We start from the raw sequence: 6,078 nt of genomic DNA, 5'->3' as shown, positions 1-6,078 counted from the left end.
AAAAATTAGCTGAGCGTGGTGGTGCACACCTGTAGTCCCAGCTACTCAGGAGGCTGAGGCAGGAAAATCACTTGAACCCAGGAGGCGGAGGTTGCAGTGAGCCAAGATTGTGCCACTACACTCCAGCCTGGCCAACAGAGCAAGACTCCGTCTCAAAACAAACAACAACAACAAAAAACTCCATCAGATCTTGTGAGAACTCACTATACGATGGCATAGGGGAAACTGCCCCCATGATCTAATCACCACCCACCAGGTCCCACCCTGGTCACTGGGGATTATGGAGATTACAATTCAAGATGAGATTTGGGTGGGGACACAAAGCCTAACCATGGTAGGAATTGTGGCTTTAGAATTCCTCACATTTACCACACTGAGAAGACATTTTTCCAGTGTGGACTTCCTGGTACTCAACAAATGTGTCTTTATAAAGAACTTGCCACATGATCTGTACTCATAAGGTCTTCTCCACTATGAATTCTCTGGTGCTAAACGAGATGAGGTCTAATGATAGAGGCTTTCTCACATTCAGCACTTTTTTTTTTTTTTTTTGAGATGGAGTCTCGTTCTGTTGCCCAGGCTGGGGAGCAGTGGCATGATCTTGGCTCACTGCAAACTCTGCCTCCTGGGTTCAAGCGATTCTCCTGCCTCGGCCTCCTGAGTAGCTGGGACTACAGGTGTGTGCCCCCATGCCCAGCTAATTTTTGTATTTTTTTTAGTAGAGACGGGGTTTCACTATGTTGGCCAGGCTGTTCTCAAACTCCTGACCGTGTGATCCACCTGCCTCAGCCTCCCAAAGTGCTGGGATTACAGATGTGAGCCACCATGCCTGGCCAACACACTCTTAAAGCCTTGATCCTGTGTGAACTGTTTGGTGTATATGGACGTTAGAGCTGGAGCCAAATAATTTCCCATAATCACTGCACTCATAAGGCACAGCTTTGCTGTGAATTCTCTTGTGTAACTATACAACGTTAGCTGTTATTAAAGGTATCCCAGCACTGACTGCACTCATAAGGGTTTACTCCAGCATGGGTTTCCTGATGCTGAAAAAGTATGTATTTGTGGCAAAAGGCTTTCCCATAATTGCTGTACTTGGAATCCTTTTGTCCAGTGTGAAAAGCCTTCCCACTCTCATTGCTCCTGTGTGGCTCTTCCCCACTGAAAGGGGCCTGATGCTGCACAAGTTGAGAGTTGACCAAGAAGTATTTCCCACCCTCCTTGCAAGTGAAAACCTTCTGTGACATGCGGGTAAGCATCTAACCAGTTCAAGGCACAATTCATCCATTTGTTCACCAGATACATAATTTATTATGTTGCTTATGCATTGTACACTGTAACTCCATTATTCCAGCAACTCAAAACCTCATCCAATCACTGGGTTCATCTCACTGTTACAATCTCTAGGGTGTGTTGTCCTTTGCATCAGATTCAAATACTGTTCCTATAGCACAGGGAAACTATAAACACAATATAAATTGTCTCCATTCACATCCAATATACAGGAGGCCAGGGACACAGTGGAATGACATGGTCAACCCAGATTTCTATCCACAACAACAGTATTTTTCAGGAAAAGCACAAAATAAGATTATATCTGGTCAAAAATTGGAAATTTAGTAGAAAAGTAACTCTAAAAGTTATCCTTAAGGCCAAAGGAAAGTGATTACAGGTGAAAGGTCTGCAGTGGTAGAAGGAATAAGAATCCAAGAGATGGATGCATCTGCAGATCAATACAATTACTTATTATCTCTATACAACATGAACAGTATCTCCTAATTTAGCAGAATAATAGAAATGCTATACTCTAATATCAACACGCAATGACATCCTTTGATGTGTTCAAGAGAAGGGTAAAGGTATTAACAATTCTATAATAGGTTAGAGAAGTGTTACAATTCTTATCTTAGACTAATGAATAAAATGAGTATATACATTTCAAACTAAAAGAAAATTAAGAGTGTTAATAATCTATACATTTTTAAAAGCACAAAAAACAGCCCAGAAGAAAACCACAAAATAAGATGCATTTAAAACCAAATATATTAGTTATCACATGAATTGAATACAGAATGTGAATAGTAATTTTAATGGATTAAAATAATCCAGTAATAGTTCATAAATTACACATCTAAGATATAATGTCATAGAAATATATGAAATAGAATGAAAAATGTATACTTATAATTACTAAACACAAACACACAAAAATGTATATTTGCATCTGACAAGTAGGAATAAGGAAGAAAACACCAGTAAAATATACTTTACAGTTTATACACTTTTAAAAATTTTAGTATTACTTTTTATAAAGATGAAGAGTTTCACTATGTTGCCCAGGCTGGTCTCAAATTCCTGACCTCCGGCAATCCTCCTGCATAAGACTTCCAAAATGCTGGGATTATAGGTGTGAGCCACTGCGCCTGGCCTGTATACAATTTTTAACATCAATTCAAATTACATTAAAAAAAATTTAGTATAATGAGAATAAAGAAATATACAGACAAACCAGGATATTTTAATATTAGCTATCTCAGTAACGATTTCAAAAAGGCAGGTATAACATTGATGAGGTTCTGTTAGATTCATACAACATAATGGTCAAATCTGGACTGATAGATACATACAGAACAGCAGACATCAGTTGCCGAATGTTTTCTTTTAAAACACAAACTGAGTATTAAAAAAACTGACAATATATAGTATCAGAAAAAAATCTTTAACTTTCATAGAATAAAAGAGAGAATACAATCAGTGTAGAGATCAACAAAAGATACCTTGAACTCCTGGCCTCAAGTGATCCTCTTGCCTCAGACTCCCAAAATGTTGAGATTACAGGCTTGAGCCACCATGCCCAGCCTAGATACCTGTTTTTTTAATATGCTTGAAATTCAAAGTATAAAATACTAAGTAACCCATGCATAGCAGAAACAAAAATTGAAGAATATTTTATTTGTAAAATAATGACAATACCAATTTCATAGGACTTTTTATAAGCAGTATAATAGGAAGTCTTCTGACAAATTAGGAAGATAGGGTCTGCCCTTAGAGTAGGGGCTTGGGCTAATTACCTGACTTCTCTGCACCTCGGCATTGTCATCATTACATTGAAGGGGTCCCTATGGTGCCTTAAAGTGCTCAAGCTCTATTATTCACCACACAGTTTTGTTGTTTTTAAATTATCATGGGATATTCAACCTGAAGTTTTACTTGACGTGCCCACAATGTCATCTCTACATATTCTCATGAGATGCAGTTCATGAATTCTAAAGCAGTATCATTTAATGTATTATTTTAAAAAGATAATTAGAAAGGTATATTCAGACATCTGTAAGAATAACAGTGTATCCAATTAATACAAAAAAGCATCTCTACAGCATTATTTCATTTATATCAATTTTTAAATCAGCCAAAAATGTAAAGCTACTATTAGTAATACACATTTAAGGTGAAAGCAAAATGAGTAAGGCAAAATTCTGGATGGTGGCATCCTCTGAAGCGGAGGATGGAATTGGCAATCTGGCAGTCTCATGCCGGGCATGCTGATTTTGTTCTATTATATAATCAAGGGGCAGGGCTGAGTGTATTACTTTATTACATCTATCATGTTTTCCCATTTTTCATCCATGTATAAGATTAAGTGGACAAATCTTAATAGCCGGAAGACTGTCTACATGCGTTTCCCATGTAATTCCTAGTAATGCAAAGAGAGAGAACATTCTCAATAGCTTCTCAGGCACAAATCTGCCCTCTCTCAATTAATACTGCATAAATGTGACCATTATTTTGTCTTTTATCGTCATGTATGATGTTTGGTTATGAACAACATAATTCTACAGTATTTCCTACTGTGTATCTGGTATATCACTACCACTCAAGGTTTATTTGAGAGGGAGACTATATATTTGTTATTATTAACGAATCTATTTCCATGACCGCTGTGAAACCCAGGCGGAGTTGACAGTGATGAGCTCTGGCCAGGCACAGTGGCTCATGCCTGTAATCCAACACTTTGGAAGGCTGAGGCAGGAGGATCACTTGAGCCCAGTAATTCAAGATCAGGCTGGGGAACATAAGTCTCTTTTGTAGAGACCTTGTCTCTACAAAAAATTTTAAAATTAGCCAACCATGGTGGCATGCGCCTGTGGTCTCAGCTACTAGGGGAGGTTGAGGCAGGAGGATTGCTTAGGCTGGGAGGCCAAGGCTACAGTGAGCTATGATTGCACCACTGCACTCTAGCCTGGGGGACAGAGCAAGACCCCATCTCAAAAAAAAAAAAAAAAAAAAGAAAAGCCTCAAGCGTGTCAGTTCAAAAAAAATTTTTTTTTTTTTTTTTTTTTTTTAAAGTGATGAGTTCTGGAGGTAACTACACCCACTCTGGATTTTCTGGTTACAATCACTACCTTTTCTCTCAGCCTCAGCTAGAAATCCAGACTCCTGAGGCCTCAATCCCTGACCTTTCATTCCTTGCAAATGCCAAAGCCAACTATGTAGGAAACTTTTTCAGAGAAGAAAACTTTGTCTTCCCAGAAGATAAACTCTCCACTTTGCTCTATGAGGCAGAGAGCAACCTCAAACCACAAACAGGTTGGGACTTGAACAGGCCTGAACTCAAGCATTCTTTCCTGGGAAATTCATCCATCTTGTTGGATAAAAGCAGCAGTTTTAATCAGTTTGTTTTCCTCCATTTACTTACTGTTTCACAATTTACTTAAACATCTTACAAATGACTGTCAATTGAACTATTTACAGTTGTTATTATAAAAGTGGTTTTTTGCCTTTTTTTTTTTTTTTCTAGAGACGGAGTCTTTGCTCTGTCACCCAAGCCAGAGTGCAGTGGCGCGATCTCGGCTCACTGCAAGCTCTGCCTCCTGGGTTCACGCCATTCTCCTGCCTCAGCCTCCCGAATAGCTGGGACTACAGGCGCCTGCCACTACGCCCGGCTAATTTTTTGTATTTTTTAGTAGCGACGGGGTTTCACCGTGTTAGCCAGGGTGGTCTTGATCTCCTGACCTCATGATCCACCCACCTCAGCCTCCCAAAGTGCTGGAATTACAGGCGTGAGCCACCATGCTCGGCCAATTTTAAATCTTTGTATACATGTATTTTGGTGTAAGAAAGCACTCCATCCTAATGAGTATGCCCCAACGTGACTTGTTTGGTTATAAAATATAAGGATGTTTAAATTTAATATGAAACCCTTAAGTAACACCATATATAAACATTAACTCAAACAGATGTCAAAGCTTTGCAACACTGACTTACACAAAGCCTAATTAGGTAGACAAGGATGGGAGGCCAAGGTGGGAGGATCACTTGAGTTCAGATCAAGACCAGGCTGGGCAACATACTGACACCCCCATATCTATAAAACAACAACAACAAAAATAGGATACCAAAGAACACAAGCAACCAAAATATTTTGGATTACATCAAACTTTAAAACTACTCTTCAGGATACACTGCTAAGATAAAAAGAAAACCAAATACAAATAAATGGTTTGCAAAACATGTATCAGACAAATAACTAGCATTCAGAATATTAAAAGATAAAATGAATTATTAAAATTCAATGTTAAGAAGAAAAAACAGTTTAAAATGGAACAAAAGATTTGGACAGATAGGGTATGGTGCAGTGGCTCATGCCTGTAATCCCAGCACTTTGGGAGGCTGAGGTGGGCGGATCACTTGAGGTCAGGAGTTCAAGACCAGCCTGGCCAACATGGTGAAACCTCTCTACAAAAAATACAAAAAATTAGCTGGGCATGGTGGTGGGGGCCTGTAATCCCAGTTACTTGGGAGGCTGAGGCAGGAGAATTGCTTGAAGCTAGGAGGCAGAGGTTGCGGTGAGCTGAGATCTCGCCATTGCACTCCAGCCTGGGCAACAAGAATGAAACTCCGTCTGGGCAATAAGAACGAAACTCCATCTCAAGAAAAAAAGAAAAAAAAAAAAAAAAAAAAAGAATTGGACAGATAACTAAAGATATATGAACAATGAACATATGAAAAAATGCTCAATATCAGTAGTCATTTCAGCAATGGAATTTAAATCCACAATGAGACACCTCTACATATCTG

The sequence above is a fragment of the Macaca fascicularis genome, chromosome 19 (genome assembly GCF_037993035.2).
Source record: "Macaca fascicularis isolate 582-1 chromosome 19, T2T-MFA8v1.1".
NCBI classification, from domain to species: Eukaryota; Metazoa; Chordata; class Mammalia; order Primates; family Cercopithecidae; genus Macaca; species Macaca fascicularis.
Note: the sequence above shows the minus strand (reverse complement) of the source record.